The sequence below is a fragment of the Salvelinus sp. IW2-2015 genome, linkage group LG18 (genome assembly GCF_002910315.2).
Source record: "Salvelinus sp. IW2-2015 linkage group LG18, ASM291031v2, whole genome shotgun sequence".
Lineage (NCBI taxonomy): Eukaryota > Metazoa > Chordata > Actinopteri > Salmoniformes > Salmonidae > Salvelinus > Salvelinus sp. IW2-2015.
In genome coordinates, this window is record NC_036858.1 from 41153774 (window position 1) to 41164717 (window position 10944).

At 41.0% G+C, this 10944-nt stretch overlaps 1 protein-coding gene across 1 annotated transcript in view; it reads left to right on the top strand.

Moving 5' to 3' along the window:
• Positions 1 to 6018: 6018 nt before the first annotated feature.
• LOC111978115 (zinc finger protein Pegasus) overlaps positions 6019 to 10944 on the top strand; it is a 25208-nt gene continuing 20282 nt past the window's right edge. The window contains exon 1 of the mRNA XM_024007940.2: positions 6019 to 6440. The gene's annotated coding sequence lies outside the window, so the exon portion shown is untranslated. The remainder of the gene's footprint in view (positions 6441 to 10944) is intronic.

The following is a 10944-nucleotide window of genomic DNA, read 5'->3' on the forward strand; positions in this document are numbered from 1 at the left end:
GTGTGTTCGTCTCGAGAGCATGTGCCTGTCTCATGCACTACTTTACCTGTGTAATGCACTCACATTTTTTAGGTTAACATTTTTCAACTTCATATTCATAATCTCCAGCACCACTCCAACATCAACGTTCAGTATGTGAAAATGGCACATTTCTATGTTTTGTAGTAAAAAAAGATAGAGAAATATGCGTTTCCAATGATATTACCAACCAATTTAGTAGACAAATTGTAGGCAATTAGTAGGCAATGCCTACTCACAATTGGTCAAAATCACACGATGCACATCGATGACGTCATTGGAAACACTTATCTTCCTCTATATTTTTATTGACGTTGGGGTGGTGATGGAGATGATAAATATGAAGTTGAAAAATTGTGTAGTTTCCCTTTAATCCATTCTGAAATGTCAGTAACATAGTATTACGTTTAGTCTTTTGTACAAATTAAAATCCAATTACCATTATTTTTTTATTTAAAATAAATAGTTATTGTAGACCTATCTCATTCTGAGGTGTATTTTTGTTTCATGTGCGGATCCACCAAGTCATTGGTAGACTATATCCTATCGGACTACTGTTTCAGGCCATTTGCTCATGTTAGTCGAAAACGCTGSTTGTGTAGGCCTATAAAAAACATGCTGTTGATTTAGCTCTCAGGTATTAGTATATTAATACCTAGGCCTACCTAATAATAGTATGAGTATAGACTAAGTTGTCWGTTTTTTTTTGCAGTTTTTGCAGTGTTTAAGCATTTTGCCCTATCCATTAGGTTGCTACAGTAAGTAGCCTAGCAATAAACAAGTAAGCAAAATCCTACTACACCGGCTCTGACGCTCGTCGGATGTGGCAGGGCTTGCACCCAGCCTCGAGCTAAATGCCATCTATGCACGCTTCAAGGCAAGCAACACTGAACCATGCATGAGAGCACCAGTTGTTCCGGATGACTGTGTGATCACGCTCTCCATAGCCGATGTGAGTAAGACCTTTAAACAGGTTAACATTCACAAGGCCGCAGGGACAGACACATTAGCAGTACGTGTACTCAGAGCATGCACAGATCAGCTGGCAAGTGTCTTCACTGATATTTCCAACATCTCCCTGACCCAGTCTCTACCTACATGTTTCAAGCACACCACCATAGTCCCTGTGTCCAAGAACACCAAGGTAACTTATCTAAATGACTATCATTCCGTATCACTCACATCTGTAGCCATGAAATGCTTTAAAAGGCTGGTCATGGCTCACATCAACACCATCATCCCAGACATCCTGGACCCACTCCAATTCGCATACCACCCCAACAGATCTGCAGTGATGCAATCTCTATTGCACTCCACACTGCCCTTTCCCACCTGGACAAAAGGAACACCTATGTGAGAATGCTGTTCATTAACTACCGCTCAGCATTCAACACTATAGCACCCTCCAAACTCATCAYTAAGCATCACTAAGGACTGAACACCTCCCTCTGCAACTGGATCCTGGAATTCCTGATGGGCTGCCYCCAGGTGGTGAGGGTATGCAACAACACATCAGCCACGCTGAGCCTCAACATGGGGGCCCCTCAGGGGTGCGTTCTTTGTCCCCTCCTGTACTCCCTGCTCACCCACGACTGYGTAGCCACGCATGACTCCAACACCATCATTAAGTTTGCAGACGACACGACAGTGGTAGCCTGATCACCGATGACGATGAAATGACAGTGTGGTGCCAGGAGAACAACCTCTCCATCAACATCAGCAAGGCAAAGGAGCTGGTCGTGGACTACAGGAAACGGAGGGCCGAGCATGCCCCCATTCACATCGACGGGGCTGTAGTGGAGCGGGTCGAGAGCTCAAAGTTCCTCAGTGTCCACATCACTAAGGACCAAWCATGGTCCAAACACAACAACACAGTCGTGAAAAGGGCACGACAACGCCTCTTCCCCCTYAGGAGGCTGAAAGTATTTGGCATGGGCCCTCAAATCCTCGAAAAGTTATACAGCTGGACCATTGAGAGCATCTTGACTGGCTGCATCACCGGTTGGTATGGCAACTGCTTGGCATCCGACYGTAAGGCGTTAGAGGTGGTACTGTGTACRACCTAGTACATCACTGGGGCCGAGCTCCCTGCCATCCAGGACCTCTATACCAGGCGTTGTCAGAGGAAGGCTCTAAAAGTTGTCAAAGACTCCAGCCACCCAAGCCATAGACTGTTCTCTCTGCTACCGCACGGCAACCGGTACCAGAGTGCCAARTCTGGGAACTAAAAKGCTYCTGAACAGCTTCTACCACCAAGCCATGAGACTGCTGAACAGTTAATCAAATGGCTACCCTGACTATTTGCATTGACACCCTTCTTTTGCAATGACTCTCCTGCACTGGCTCTATGCACACTCACTAGACTCTACCCACACACTCACATACACACACATGCATATTGATGCCACACACATACTGTACACACACTCACACATATACAGTACACAATTTCATACTCTTCACATACACTACTGCTACTCTGTTTATTACCTATCCTGATTGTCTAGTCACTTTTACCCTTACCTACATACAGTTGAAGTCGGAAGTTTACATACACCTTAGCCAAATACATTTAAACTCAGTTTTTCACAATTCCTGACATTTAATCCTGGTAACAATTCCCTGTTTTAGGTCAGTTAGGATCACCACTTTATTTTAAGAGTGTGAAATGTCAAAATAATAGTAGAGAGAATGAGAATTTCTTTCAGCTTTTATTTCTTTCATGRCATTCCCAGTGGGTCAGAAGTTTACATACACTCAATTAGTATTTGGTAGCATTGCCTTTAAATTGTTTAACTTGGGTCAAACGTTTCTTTTACAGTTCTGCCCACAAATTCTCTATAGGATTGAGGTCAGGGCTTTGTGATGGCCACTCCAATACCTTGACTTTGTTGTCCTTAAGCCATTTTGCCACAACTTTGGAAGTATGCTTGGGGTCATGTGTTTCATTGGAAGACCCATTTGCGACCAAGCTTTAACTCCTGATTGATGTCTTGTGATGTTGCTTCAATATATCCACATAATTTTCCTCCTTATGATGCCATCTATTTTGTGAAGTGCACCAGTCCCTCCTGGAGCAAAGTACCCCCACCACATGATGCTGCCACCCCCGTGCTTCACGGTTGGGATGTGTGTTCTTCGGCTTACAAGCCTCCCCTTTTTCCTACAAACATACCGATGGTCATTATGGCCAAACAGTTCTATTTTTGTTTCATCAGACCAGAGGACAATTCTCCAAAAAGTACAATCTTTGTCCACATGTGCAGTTGTCAAACCGTAGTCTGGCTTTTTTAATGGCGGTTTTGGAGCAGTGGCTTCTCCTTGCTGAGCGCCCTTTCAGGTTATGTCGATATAGAACTTGTTTTAATGTGGATATAGATACTTTTGTACCTGTTTCCTCCAGCATCTTCACAAGGTCCTTTGCGTTGTTCTGGGATTAATTTGCACTTTTCACACCAAAGTACGTTCATCTCTAGGAGACAGAACGCGTCTCCTTCCTTGCATACTATTGTTTGTACAGATGAACGTGGTACCTTCAGGCGTTTGTAAATTGCTCCCAAGGATGAACCAGACTTGGGTGGGGTCTACAATTTTTTCTGAGGTCTTGGATGATTTCTTTTGATTTCCCCATGATGTCAAGCAAACAGGCACTGAGTTTGAAGGTAGGCCTTGAAATACATCCACAGGTACACCTCCAATTGACTCAAATGATGTCAATTAGCCTATCAGAAGCTTCTAAAGCCATGACATCATTTTCTGGAATTTTCCAAGCTGTTTAAAGGCACAGTCACTTAGTGTATGTAAACTTCTGACCCACTGGAATTGCGATACAGTGAATTATAAGTGAAATAATCTGTCTGTACACAATCGTTGGAAAAATTACTTGTGTCATGCACAAAGTAGATGTCCTAACCGACTTGCCAAAACTATAGTTTGTTATCAAGAGATTTGTGGAGTGGCTGAAAAACAAGTTTTAATGACTCCAACCTAAGTGTATGTAAACTTCCAACTTCAACTGCATATTACCTCAACCCCTGCACATTGATTTGGTACTGGTACTCCTTGTATCTAGCTTCGTTATTGTTAGTTTTTGTGTTACTATTTCCTTGTTTYATTTGGTAAATCTTTCTTACTTTTTAACTGTGCATTGTTGGGAAAGGGCTCGTAAGTAAGCATTTCACAGTAAAGTCTACACCTGTTGTATTTGGCACGTRACAAATACAATTTTGGATCCTTTTTGTACTGTCTTCTTGTCAACTAGAAAACCTTTTTGAAATGACCATTTATTTTGACTTGAATTACTGGACTGTGTATTTATAAATATCTTCATCACTTTTGCACTGTGGGCCTACAACACTGACTGTAAAATAAAAAACATAATTTTTKATCACACTACTAAGTCTGTTGTCCAACTTAAGTGCTGCCAGCCAACTAACTATGCTGTCGAGTCTTCTTTCAATAAGGCCTATCTGCAAAAACAATCCATGTGGAAGGCTTACAAATGACAGTGCAAAAACAAAAATATTTAGGCCTGAACAAATGAAACCCCTTAAACACACAAAMATGTGCTTTATCTTTTCCAACTGACAAATTATTGTCAGTGTGTGTAAATGATTTAAAGGCATCTGCCCCCATTGGAAACCTGAGCATAATTAAATTGCAATAAAATAACATTAGTGTCGACAAGCTATTAGAAGGTGATGTTATTGACTGCTCTCTGGGCCGTAGTTTAATCCAGTGAGCTGGACTGTCATGTCTGCCTTAGGCCCCAGCCCCTAGTCCCCTGGGACTGCTATTTTCAGCTGACATGGAGAAGCCTTGTTATCTTGGCAGTGAAACCCTGTGCAGGTCTATTAGYAGACCTATCATGTAGACATTTTGAATCTTAATATACCTGATATCAACAATTGCCTTCACCATTTTTTATAGTGGAAGTTTATTTCAAGTTATAACCTTGTGTTCATGTTTATGTAATGAGTGGATGGATGCATGCTGGACACTGCTCATTTATGGACAAAATACACCATCTAGTGTACAGAAACTGAACTGGAATAAAAACAATAATTGAACTGTGACTGGATGTTCTCATCCACTGTATTTCTAAATCTGCTAATGATAGTGCTGCTAGAGACAGACATCAKATTTCATTGTAAAGATTTTATTCTGTGGTCCTTGGTTCAACTTGAACAGTTCCTTGGTGGAGTGTGAGACAAAGTTGGTGGAGGACACACACACACCACACTACAGTGGTCATGTAGCTCTTGTTGCAATGTAGAGTTCATGCCACCATGCCTCGCTGTTAGACCGTGTACATGACTTGCTGTACTGCTCTTGTAACATCACAAGGCAATGTRGCATTGAAAAGGATACAATGGCCTCACTCAAACTGGTAGTTTATCACCCTCTTCTCAATGCTTCTCAATGRTTTTCCTACAACTTGACACAAATGGGGAAATATGATCTTCTCCAAATGTCTTAACTGTTCAATTATTGATAGTGATGAAACATAAATGAGTCAATCTAGCTATTTAAAGTAATGTAATTGCTGTTGCTCAAATGTAGCGCCTTGTAATTAAAGGTCTATGTTTGGAAGTGTGAGCGGTTTAATCACCTAATGTTATGGGTACAAAATAGTCAACATTTTATATTTAGTGGACACTGACAAATTAAGGCAACAGTTTCCACAATTCAATTAAATACTAATGCAATGAATGCAGCAGAATGCAATGTTAAGCCTATCAAAATTGGGTTAATTACAGKTGACTATTATTTGGCACTGACAGCAAAACAAAGTTTGGAAAGATGTATGTACTATCTAGTTGATTAGTGCAGTCTGCTTGTATTTAATAAGATCTTGACAAATAATTAAACTCACCCTGCTGTACTACCACAGAGTTTTAAAACTCAGTCTCTTTGGTGGGCTACAACCACTGAGGTACACAGTATGTGAGCTACTACAGCAGTTAATTCCTAGGAACTGTTCTTCGCGCAATTATTGCACCTGAGGCGGGACGAATTTCGCGGGTGCACTGGGTGAACTCTCACCTCCACAAATTGCTTCATTGTTTTGATTCAGATAACGTCGCTAGCTAGCTAGCTCYATATTGCACATTTATGTGATTAGATACCAACCGACTGATTCTGTAGCACGCCTAGCTATTCGCCATAGGAACTCGATGCAGCTGTAGTTGAGTGATGCCTATGTAAACGGAACAGTYGTTTAGATCGAAAGACAGTAGCCAGCTGGCTAACCTGAAGTTAGCAGCAACAACATGAACGCTATTTCAACGGATCTGATCAGTCACTTGGACACTTGTCGTCACCGGTCAATTACTGAGTTTGCCACGAAAAATCGTCTGTCTTTCACTAGCTGGCTAGAGACATATTAATACTTGCTAACAATTTGTTGACATTTTGTAAAGGTAAGTTGATTCGMTAGCTAGTAAGCTAGCTCCTTGGTTACCTGGCCAGCTGAGTGTTCCAGCAATCAATGGTGGAATCGATGTTCTGTCGATGACATTGGCTAGTTAAAAGGAACTGCTAAAGTTTACATTTAGCAATTTTTTTTGTCATTTAGCAGACTTACTTACAGTTATTGCATTCATCTTAAGATACTTAGCTACTGGTAGGTGGGACAATCACAGGCATGGTAAGTACAGAGCAAGAAGGGAGGGGAAGTTAAGTGCAAGTGTTGGTTCAGGAAATGTTTTTTTGGACGGGAGKTTCGAAGTGAGGAGGTTGATTATTTAAAATACTCTTTGAAGAGGTTTTCTGGTGCTTTCGGGAAGATGGGCAGGGACACTGCTGTCCTAGTTTCAGGGTAGGGCTGGGCGATATGGCCTAAAAATCATATCTCGAATTATTAATTTTTTTACTTCACGATGTATATCTAGATTTTCATTTTTTTAAATTCTCAAAATTAGTATTGTACAATTAAAGGTCAGATACTGCATTTCAAACAGTCAGCAATAATCTAATGAAATCAGGGCTTGTGAAGTTATACMCAGGCTAAATGTAATTCACAACCATAAAACCATTAATAATTAMATTTTTATCAAAATAGTTTAACCWGCWATTTTTTTGTTGCAATAATCACTGATCTGGCATTCAAGTCTGTCTATGAAAATGACATGTTTTGTTACAAATTCAACTATAACCATGCATAATGCAYATTCAACTTCTTGTAGCAGGCATTAGGGGCGGCAGGTAGCCTAGTGGTTAGAGCAAATCACATTTTGTTTGTCACATGCGCCGAATACTACTTACAAGCCCTTAATCAACCATGCTTTAAGGGAAAAAAAAGTTAAATAAAGAATAGATAAGTAGAAAATATAAAAGTAACAAATAATTMAACAGCAGCAGTAAAATAACAAGCGAGGCTATATACAGGGGGTACAGGTACAGGTTAGTTGAGGTAATATGTACRGTCATGGTCAAAAGTTTTGAGAATGACACAAATATTAAATTCCACAAAGTTTGCTACTTCAGCGTCTTTAGATATTTTTGTAAGATGTTACTATGCAATACTGAAGTATAATTAAAAGGATTTCGTACGTGTCAAAGGCTTTTATTGACAATTACATGAAGTTGATGCAAAGAGTCAATATTTGCAGTGTTGACCCTTCTTTTTCAAGACCTCTGCAATCCGCCCTGGCATGCTGTCATTGTGAGTGAGCCACTCCCTTGGCTGAGAAGCAACCCCATACATGAATGGTCTCAGGATGCTTTACTGTTGGCATGACACAGGACTGAAGCTTTTTTCCAGATGCCCCAAACAATTGGAAAGGGGATTCAGAGAAAATGACTTTACCCCAGTCCTCAGCAGTCCAATCCCTGTACCTTTTGCAGAATATCCGTCTGTTCCTAATGTTTTTCCTGGAGAGAAGTGGCTTCTTTTCTGCCCTTCTTGACACCAGGCCATCCTCCAAAAGTCTTCGCCTCACTGTGCGTGCAGATGCACTCACACCTGCCTGCTGCCATTCCTGAGCAAGCTCTGTACTGGTGGTGCCCAGACGGTCCTGGCGCTTGCTGGACTTTCTTGGGCGCCCTGAAGCCTTCTTCACAACAATTGAACCGCTCTCCTTGAAGTTCTTGATGATCCGATAAATGGTTGATTTAGGTGCAGTCTTACTGGCAGGAATATCCTTTTTGTGCAAAGCAATGATGACGGCATGTGTTTCCTTGCAGGTAACCATGATTGACAGAGGAAGAACAATGATTCCAAGCACCACCCTCCTTTTGAAGCTTCCAGTCTGTTATTCGAWCTCAATCAGCATGACRGAGTGATCTCCAGCCTTTGTCCTCATCAACACTCACACCTGTGTTAACGAGAGAATCACTGACATGATGTYAGCTGGTCCTTTTGTGACAGGGCTGAAATGCATTGGAAATGTTTTTCGGGGATTCAGTTCATTTCCATGTCAAAGAGGGACTTTGCAATTAATTGCAATTCATCTGATCACTCTTTATAACATTCTGGAGTATATGCAAATTGCCATCATACAAACTGAGGCAGCAGACTTTGAAAATGTATATTTGTCATTCTCAACTTTTGGCCATGACTGTACATGTAGGTAGAGTTAAGTGACTATGCATAGATTATAAATAGAGAGTAGCAGGCAGTGTAAAAGAGGGCTCTGGGTAGCCCTTTGATTAGCTGTTCAGGAGTCTTCTGGCTTGGGGGTAGAAGATGTTAAGAAGCCTTTTGAACCTCAACTTGGAGTGTGGTAGCAGAGAAGTCTGACTAGGGTGGTCTCAAAGGTCTCACTAACAATCTGTCAAGCCCACGTGCTATTGATTAGACAGCTAATCTTTATATTTCAAGTTTAGCCAATTTAGATCTATTTGCAGAGCTAACAAGGTTGAACAGTTGAATTGTTATKAACACACCCTTCTGTTTGAAAAGCATGTTAGCCTGGCCACTTTAAGATATTGAAAACCTTTTTTCTCAGAACTAGAACGTGTTGCCARTTCCTTATATAATTGTGKTTTATGTTTATTGCACATTTGATAAAATACAGACTAGACAGCTGCTATGCCCGATGGTGGCTACTATAACAGTCTTTGGCTAAAATGCTGCTAGCAGTACCACAATGGTGCACACGACAAACTGARCGAATCAATGTTAATTAATACTCTTCTTTTAGTGGTGTATGCTCTGCGCACATATTTGAGTAGTTGAGACATTAAAGGGTATTGTTAGGAATGTAAACTTTTCCTCTATTCTAGTAAAATAATGTCTCAATGTGTTTTGGTGTCCATATGACCAACTCTTTTGAAACAAACTTCACAAACGCAAATACAATGTTGAAACCGCTCGTCAGAGAGAAAGATCTGATCTCTCAACTTTGTTGGTTTAAGAGGCAGGGGAGGGCTTGRTGCAAACCATAGAGAAAGAGGGGAAGCAAGAGGTTTCACTCTTGCTAAAATCTTTTTGCAAACAACTGCCGTTTTGACTGCTACCCCAAAACGTTAGAGCGTATGGAGTCTTCGTCTACTTCTCTACTATTCATATCTGTTTGCGGAACCAAAATATTCACTACGGAACTTACTGTACAGCTCCATTACCACATTTTCTTCCAACTTCCCCTAATTCTCTGCTTGTCAAATCCGAAAACGGATTAGGAATAGCATCTACCAATCTGTAAATAGAGCTGTTTTAGTAACCCATCAACTGCACTCTTTCTAGCTGCGGTAAATCTTGTCAGAAACTAGCAGATTAATTATTTACCAACAAGGGCTGGAAATTCCAATAAAACTACATCATGTTTTAAAGTTTACTTTCTTTGCTTTGTCTAATAACTCTATCAAGAATCTAGCAAAGCCATTTTGTGGGCCAGATTGCAGTATTTAGTTAATATTAAAGCACAAACTTACTGTACGTTAGCATGTTTCTCACACTTTCTTTAGCCAAAAGGCAGCAGTGTTGCCATGCAATGCTAGTTTTCCTGTCTCTTAAAATAAGGTTGGGCTGTACCCCTCTGATTGGAATGAGCAGATTAGGAATAGTTTCTACCAATAGAAAGTTACCGCTGAGTTTTTAGAGTGACAAAAAGTGGCATGCTGACGTCATACTATGGAACGGCGTTTGGGTCGTTGAGTGTCAAAAAGGATACACATCAAATAAAACTATTTGACGTGTTTTAATAGGCTTGTTGACCAATCAGGACCTGAATATGACTGCACGTCACAATAATTCAAATTTTGTATGTAGTTATTAAACATTGATTACACTCACTCGTATTTCATGTCACAACGGTTCATCGATACCTATGCTATGATGCTGGTAAAGTTGTCTCGCGTACCTACAGTGCTGGTCATAAAAAAAAGCTAGCTAGCTCATGGATGCAAACAACGTTCTTCCCTAAAAACATAGCAAAATGACATATGTTCTGACCACAACCAAACAACTACTGACCACAACCACACAACTTCTGACCACAATCACACAACTTTGACCACATGTAGTGACCACAATCACACAACTTTTTACCGCACCTACACTTCTGCTGACGACACCTAGTGATCACAGCCACACAACTTCTGACCACTCATCTAGTGACCACAACCACACAACTACTGATCACTCAACTGCTGACCACAACCACACAACTTCTGAGCATAACCACACAACTTCTGCGCACAACCACACAACTGCTGACCTCTCATCTACTGACCACAAACCACAAAACTGCTGACCACAAACCACACAACTGCTGACCACAACCACACAATGGCTTACCACATCTATTGACCACAACCACACAACTACTGACCACAACCACACAACTTCGGACAGCAACCATACAACTGCTGACCACATCTACTGACCACAACCTCTGACCACATGCAGTGACCACAACCACCCAACTTTTTACCGCAACCACACTACTGCTGATGACATCTAGTGACCACAGCCACACAACT